Source organism: Camellia sinensis, chromosome 15, assembly GCF_055761805.1.
Source record: "Camellia sinensis isolate YWXY chromosome 15, ASM5576180v1, whole genome shotgun sequence".
NCBI lineage: Eukaryota > Viridiplantae > Streptophyta > Magnoliopsida > Ericales > Theaceae > Camellia > Camellia sinensis.
In genome coordinates this window covers 90,596,879-90,604,929 of record NC_138975.1, presented here as the reverse complement: position 1 = coordinate 90,604,929, position 8,051 = coordinate 90,596,879, and the positions used below count along the sequence as shown (strand labels likewise).

The 8,051-nt window shown below is 34.6% G+C and overlaps 1 long non-coding RNA gene and 1 pseudogene across 9 annotated transcripts; both read left to right on the top strand.

Annotated features, from left to right (window-relative positions):
- The first annotated feature begins 357 nt into the window (after positions 1-357).
- Positions 358-7,242, top strand: LOC114291791 (uncharacterized). 9 transcript variants are annotated; one of them, XR_014356203.1, is made up of 6 exons: positions 358-810; positions 1,145-1,623; positions 1,806-1,885; positions 2,187-5,676; positions 6,739-6,816; positions 7,000-7,242. It is a non-coding gene; the product is annotated as an uncharacterized LOC114291791 (long non-coding RNA). The 9 variants fall into 9 exon arrangements; XR_014356207.1 differs by having other exon boundaries at positions 1,145-1,885; positions 2,187-2,258; positions 3,940-5,676; XR_014356206.1 differs by lacking the exon at positions 1,806-1,885 and having other exon boundaries at positions 2,191-5,676.
- On the top strand, positions 3,180-3,282 carry LOC114291812 (small nucleolar RNA snoR74; annotated as a pseudogene).
- Positions 7,243-8,051: the final 809 nt, after the last annotated feature.

Here is an 8,051-nt window from a genome sequence, read left to right as displayed (position 1 = left end):
ATGGATGAAAACCAAAAGAAAAAAAAAAAAATATATTATTTTTGGACCAATCAGGAGAGACCCCCAGTTCCCCCACTGGGGGTCTCATGCATTTTCCAGATCAATACCACCACCAATCATTTCAAAACAAAACTGGCAGACAGGACATTTCACTGAAAAAGACATTTGTGAAGTTTAGTATTGATATTTAGGCGCGCTCTCAAATGGATAGGGGGTAGCTGTTGCTACTAGAAAATTGACTTTTTACGTTTTTTTTTTTGCGATAGTCTGATTAGTCGTGGTAAAAAAAAAAAAAAATGTGACAGCATAATGAAACGTAAGTAGTAGTATAAGGTTCTTATTTTCTTTCATTTGTTTGCTCCCTTTTCTTAGTTTTTCCCTAGTGGGCTCACTCAACTCTCTCTCTCTCTCTCTCTCTCTCTCTCTCTCGTTTTTGCTTTCTGTCTCGCTCTTCCTCTCGCTCACCTGCCAATTGTTGTCTGAAGAACTCCACCAGTATGAATCTCTCCCTCGAACTCTCAATCTCTCTGTTTCTGTCTCAATCACTCTTCCTCTCTTTACCTCTCAATCTCTCTTACGCACAATCTTGCTTTCTCTCTCTCTCTCTATATCTGTATACACCTCTCACCGCAATTTGCTCGATTCATCACAGAGAAACCCTAACTTTGCTAGTAGACCGCATTGAAAAGGTCTTTTGGAGTTCTCAAATACAGCAGAGTAAGCTCACCTATCATGCATTTCATCTATCTCAAAATTCACTTACATTACACACACAGAGACTATCTTTGAGTTTCATTGTGCACAAATCAGGTACCAACTCTCTTCAAATTTCCTCTGTTTTTTCTATTCAATTTGTTTCGATTTGTTTCATATTTGTACTTGATCTAGTTTTGTATCTAAGAATTCCTTTGTTTTTATTTTTTGCACTATAATAATACATTTTTTTGTTGATTTGTTTGTTCTCATTTGAGTTTAAAACTGCATTTGATCTAGTTTTGTAGATCAGAGTTCTGTGGTTTATTGGGATTAATTTAGTTATCTTTAGATTCAGTATTTGCTCGTCAAATTTATATGGATCACAATCTTATGATTGCAGTTCTTTGTAATTTTATCGAGCGTTAGTCAAATGAAGTTTGAATGATAGGTACTCCTTGAACTACTTGGATTGATCAAATTACTCCACCTTAGATTCAGTAGAGTAAGATTTAACTTCTTTTTTGTAAGTACTCCACCTTTTCATATTTCTTTCATTTTGGTGATAGTTGTTGCTAATAATAATAAATTACTTCAAACTTTGAGCAACTACTTCTGCATCTTTGAGAATCTGATAGTGCTCTAGGACTTTTCTCAAACTGTATGATATGAGAGATCATGTAAATAAATCTGAGGTTATTGATTCTTTCTTTCTTTCTTTCTTTTTTTTTTTTTTTTGAACAATGAGCTTATTGATTCTGTTCTTGATGTCGTGAGGAAGGAGGCTGCGAATTCTGTCATTTTTTGCCTTTGGCTAAATGTTGTTCATCAAGTTTAAAGTAAAGAAGAAGCAGTTTTTTCAAAACTTCATGACTATCATGCTATTTGGTGCTATTGGTACTCTGATATCCTTTGCCATCATCTCCTTTGGTATGTTCTTGTATTTGCAGTCATTTTTTCTTACTTGTTTTTTTGTCTTTGTTGGGGAAAAAGAAAAAAAAAGAAAGAAAAAAAAAAGAGCTTAAAAGTGCATAATTATTTGATGAAATATCCATTGGGTGAGAAAACAGAATGCATGTGCACTACTAGATCATTTGCTTTTTCCTTGTCAGGATGACATGGATTAGTGGATGTTACTTCCTCATTAGATCTGTTTGCACACATAAATGAAACTATGAGATGTCTTGCGCTGGTACTATATTCAACTTGTTCTGTCATTATCATAACATAGAAGGAAATGGGGAAATAATACTCCTCATGGATTAGTTATAGAAGGAATTATAACTAACTTGTTGACAGGGCTTTGCTAGACTTTGTGTGTGTGTGTGTATGTGTGTGTGTGTGTGTGTGTGTGTGTGTATGTGTGTGTGTGTGTGTGTGTGTCTTTTTTTTTTTTTTTTTTTTTTCTGATTGAGATGAATCTCTAAATATGCCTTTTGGATTCTATAGTAGGCAACAAATGAAAATAACAAAATTTACTAATCCTGGAACAGATAGATGTTATTTTTCTCTAATAGAAAATTTGCTGCTGGAGCACTGGAAATCAGCTGGACTGTCCCTAGATGGTAGACTTCCTAATTTTTTAATATTGTCCTTCATATGTGATGCTTATCGTTTTTAGTTTTAGTTTGGAGTCATTTGGCCAGATGCATGAATTTTTTCTACTCTATAGTACCAAAATTTGAGTCAAAATATGAAACTCATGCTGTTTGCTATGAAACAAGTTGGTTTTACTTATTTGAGTCTTGGATCAACTAGGTACTTTTCTTGCACCAAGACTTACTTCATAAATGGTATTCATGTTTGACTTACGCGCCACTCTAGCATATTGATTATTTTGAACATTCTGTTTAATTTTGGAATAAGTTCAGGAGCACGAAAATCAATCAGGAATGTATCATTGATATGTTAGGAAGCTGGCAACAGCAGCAAATCTCAGTAAAAATTGGGGAGAATCGCAAAAAAGTGGCATCGACACAAAAAAGTGGGGAGAATTTCAATTGTGACACCATAGTCCAAGCCTCATTTGTTTTAGGGCATGATTATGTTAAGTTGCAAAATTGATTTTTTATATTTCATAAATTTCATGTGGGTGTGACCAAAGCATGGTAGTCATCTTTTATTTCTTTCTCATGTGTTGGGATGCACAGGCCCTTTAATACTCTCAGCTTAGTATTGTTCTTAATTTACCTTTATTAAACTGAACATGGTTAATTCTCTTCTGATATATTTAAATCTGGCCGTGTCCTTGATAACATTAATCTTTCTAGACCTTACCCCCTCTTTTATCCACTATGTTGAACTTGTAAAAATTCAGTGGTCAATTTTTCTAATACTGCTTCGTAGTCAATTCTGACCTGTTTGTTTTCTACTTATTTGAGACTGGTACATGCCTTGGACGTATAACTTGTGAGGAGAATCCTTATTAAGCCTCTTCTCTTAGTGGGTAGTGTGAAATTAACACATTCTAATTGTTGTTGGGATTTACATCTTCAGTTAGTCTGTTGTTGGGAAATCATTTTTTCATTATTATTGGGTGAACCTCTTAAGTAGTTAATGATTGAAGGTTCAGTAAATGATTGGACATTATAATTAATTTAAGTATGTTAGTTCGTGTTTTAAAATTGTAATAGCTTCAAGATTGGTGTTTTACTCAGCTTATGTTAGAGAGAGACATTTCCAGAAACCATAAATGCTATATGAAAGAATAACCACATGGTTTATGTATTTGTTGTGTCTATTGCAATGGCTTTTACAGAGGAACAATGTTGTTTATTAAGTGATGTGAATTATATAATTATTCTCTCTGTCAGCTATGTAATTATGCTCACCATGCACATGTTTTAGCTAATGATTCTTTGTTTCTTGTCAAGTTTCTAACTGGTTTTTTCTTGAATTATTGTTTAATACTATATGAACTTTATCATATTCAATAATAATTTCCCAAAGACTTGGCTATTCCGAAATGAAATACAGTGTTGAGTGTGTGTGTGTGTCACAGGTAAAGAGTAACATGCTTGGTTTTCAAAGCTGAATACTACTAGAAAAGTGACCTCTTGCTACTATCTAATTGCGACCATTTGATTACCCGTCGCAAATAACCAATTGATTTCTTTATTTTTATTTTTTTTTAATTTTGCCCTTTTACCCGTTTTCCTTATATTTGCCCTAGCTCTAGAAAAATTCAAACACTGATCGTTCTCTCTCTCTCTCTCTCTCTCTCTCTCTCTCTCTCATGCATCACAGACCTATATAGCTCTGCTCTCTCGCTCGCTCTTTCACTCGTCATTGTCGTTTGAGATATCCGACAGTATGAATCTTTCTCTCTCTTCCACTCTCCCAATTTCTATCTCTCTCAATCTCTCTCTCTGTGCCTATACATACATATTTACATGCATCTATGAAGTATGACTCAGATTGTGTAGTGTGAAGTTTAAATGTTAGTCGGCAAAGATTGGGCTGATGTTGATATAAATGTGTTTCAGTGAATTTGATTGAGGTTTTTGTGAGTTGGATTTTGAAAATTGAATCTAATTGCTCAAGGCTGTGGAATTGTTTTAGATGGATTTGAGTTTGTCAATTTCTAAATTTTCTTTTCTTTTCTTTTCTTTTTAATGTGAAATTAGTACTATTCAATTGTTCTTTTGTGTTAATCGAATTGTGCTATTCTAAGATCCATGTTCATGTAGAATCTAAAATTTGAGTTTTGTATGTATATACCTATGAAATATTCAGAAGATTCGAGTTATATTTGATTGATGGAGATGTTGATTTTATGACTCCTTTGTTTTGCTTTAGTGTTCTCTATAGAGGATTGATTTTGGTCCTATGTGGCAGACTCTTTTAAAATTCACATATGAATAATTTTTCTTTGATATTTTTTATCACAAATATTTCTGTTTCAGCTCCATATTTATTATTAATTTTTTTTTTAATCACAATGCATTAATCTGATAATGCATTCTTCCATATTAACTAAGAAGGCTAGTGGAAATGTTACAAATGTTTGTTAAAGTGTATTATATGACAAAAAGTGGAGTCCAATTTTGTATGTTAAACACTCTTGCTTCAAGTTTTAAACCTTTCACTAAATATTTGATTCATATTTCTAGAACTCTACATAATTATGTATATTATATAATCAAAGATTTTGAAATTATGTTTGTATTTTTTTCTCCCACAGATAAAACTATTGGACTGATTCATCTCACTTGGACTAAGATCCTAAAGCTAAAAGTTGCAATCATTCACCATGAAATGCTTATGGATTAGCTATCTCCTATAGTAGAGACTAGAGCAAAATGTGATTAGTTTTGAAATGTTCCATATGAAACATGATTTGGAGTTCAACTTTCGTTGTCATTTCTTGCTATTGGTGGAACAATCCATGTTAGCTGAACTTCTTTTAGCTGCCATTGTTACTGATTATTTGTTTTCATTCTAGTACATCAAAGATCTGCTGTCAAATTATAGAAAGGCTTGTACTAAATAAATTGTCAAATTTGAAATGCATCAAAACAGAAAGCGACCACTGCCCATTGGCATTTGGCATTGTGTAACAATTAACATTATTGAAGTAATAGAAAGTTGAAATGATCAACTAAATTATACTTCTAACATGGATTGTCAAATTATATGGTAACAGAAAGTTGAAGTAATAGAACAATACATGATTATTTGATTCATTTCGCTGTCATTTCGCATCATTCCAAATTAGTAGTAGACCTGGGAGGTACGTTCATTGCAGTGCGTTGCTTTCTTTTTATTAATGTTTTAGTAATAACTCATAATGATGTGTGCTTCCCTGTGAATGATGGCTGAGAGTGTTCTGGATGAGAGGACTCATCGGAGGGCAACACTTGAAGCAACTCTTCGTGAGGTTTTATTTCAGATAATAAAATTTGTGAATGAGAAAAAAGATCATGTTCCATCCATACCGAATCTTGAAAGTGTCTCCTTTCCCTATGAAATTACTGTCTCAAGGTGAGCTGTTTTATCCATGACATTGTTCTGGTGATTATTTTTCAATACAATTGTAGTTGTTTCAATATTTGGCACCTTTCTTAAAGGGTAGCTATCATATTTCATTTTCTTTGTTGAATTTTACAGGCTTCTACCTTCCTTGCTTCCTTGCTTCCTTTTCTTTTTTTATTGTTATTTAATATGTTTTCATGTATTGATGTGGTTTTATTTTTAATTTTGTTTTTTCAATGCATTTGATATGTTTATGAAAAAAGAAACATTATGCTTTTGGAGTTGTTCTTTGTGTGCATGGATTTTGCATTTGTACCAACTCAAAAAGAAAAGAAAAAACCAAAATATCTTGTATTTCAGAGTACATGCAACCTGAACTTTGTAAGGAAAGCTACACGTGATTCCCATTTGCATGAGCTCTTTTTTCACAAAGTCCATGCTTTGCACTAGAGTAATTGTGCCAAGAGTGTCATTAATCGAGAACGTGAGATTATAAGGGTCAAGTTGATTGTAGGTGATGCATTAATTCTAGATTTTTGGTAGCTCTTTTGTTCAAAGGCAACACTTCTTGCTGGAATGGTTGTGCTTATGAGTTCTCATGATGTGAAATCGTGAGATTTTATAGTTGTGTTTGTGGGGATGGGTTTTGAACCCTAATTTTTCATGCAAGGTGTCTTCCTTAATTATACACTTTGCAAGATGCAAATTAATTTTTTGAGTTGTTGCATTGTGCTTAGTTGATTAATGCATCCAAATTTTTAGTTCTCGCTATTGTAAAAAGATCACAAGGTTAACAACCTTGGAATGATGGATGATAATAGTTACAGGTGTGTTGCTTACTCTGCAGCAGTGGCATTGCCTCATCCATCACCATTTCTTGAACTCCCCATATATATGACATAAGGCTTCATTATGATATTAACAGCTCTAGGTAGTGATTAAATACAAATTTATTTAGCTTTTGTATGGTGTCTGATAGGGTTATGTGCTTGGACTGTTATTTGAATGTCAAAGTATAGATATAAATTAGTAGAAAATTGACTTGCTCTATTTTTATTTTTATTTTGGCAGGATGAAAATCGGGCAGCTTGGATTTAGCCCACATACATAGCATTCAACTTTTCTAGGAACCTAAGAAGAAGATTCAAGGTACACATTCTAGAATAGTGAACACCAGCATTGAATTATTTTGTTGTTTTATTAAGTTTTCATTATTTATTTGCAATCTTTGCCTTTTCTCTGCTCTGCTTGAGGCTTTATATCTAAAGAAAGATCTGGAAATTAGATACTCTGTGTTCTAACCTATTTCCCCTCATAATATGTATTGATCAGGTGCAAGCTTGGATTTGAGGAACATAAATCTCCATGGTAACAAATTGGAACTAGACCGGTACCTTGTACAATGGTGAACATCAGCATTGTAGATTTTGACTTTACTAGCATTTTATCTAGATTGTATATTTTTCATAAAAGAACTTTTTTCGAAGTTTTTAGTTGTAATAACTTTCACATATGGCTCCAATTTTAAGACTCAAATGGAATGCCTAATTAAACTACAATGTTATATTGTCTAAATTCTTGTCATTGCTATTCCTAGAGTGCTTAATGTTACACTTTTTTTTTTTTTTTTGCAACGGTAACAAGGTAGTCGCCAAAAATATGTTCGTGTTGTTTTTTTGTTTTTTGCGACGGTAAAATAACGGTCGCCATAAGTAATTTATACGGTCGCAAATAATTTGCAACCGTTGCTTTGCCGTCGCAAAAAGTATTTGCCACCCCCACATTCGCGACCCCCATTTGACGTCGCATGGACCGTCTGTAGACACCCCATTTTTGACCGTCCTCAAGACTTGGACATCACCGTTTGAGCACTCGGTGATCATCCATGTTTGTGTTCGTTTGGAGTTCCCGGAGGTCCCGGCTCGCGCGCCCTACCTCAGAATCTCCGAACTTGACCGTTTAGTGTCCGGTTTCGCACCGAACACTTGTGTTTTGCCTTGGGAGGGTAGGGAATGCCTTGTGAGACATCCCCACACACCACCGGCAGTGGCTGGAGGCCACCGGCTGGTCTTTTTCTGCCATCGGCACTTTTGTTTGCCGGTCGGCACACTTTATTGCCGGTTGGCATAGTTTGTTGCCGGTCGGCACTGTTTTTTGTCGAAATGACATTTTTGGGCAGCCGACCACTGTTCATCCACTTTATGGAGATATTTTGTGCCAGCTGTGATAGCTGGCACCAACTCTCCCCCCCTCCATACACGTGTATGGAGGGATTTCCCTCTAGCCAAGCTTGTTGTATAAGCTTTGCAAGAGGGAGTCCTATAAGAGAGGGGCTTTCCTCTTGGTTCTAGGTTAGAAGGTTAGAAGCAAAAACCAGCCCTTAG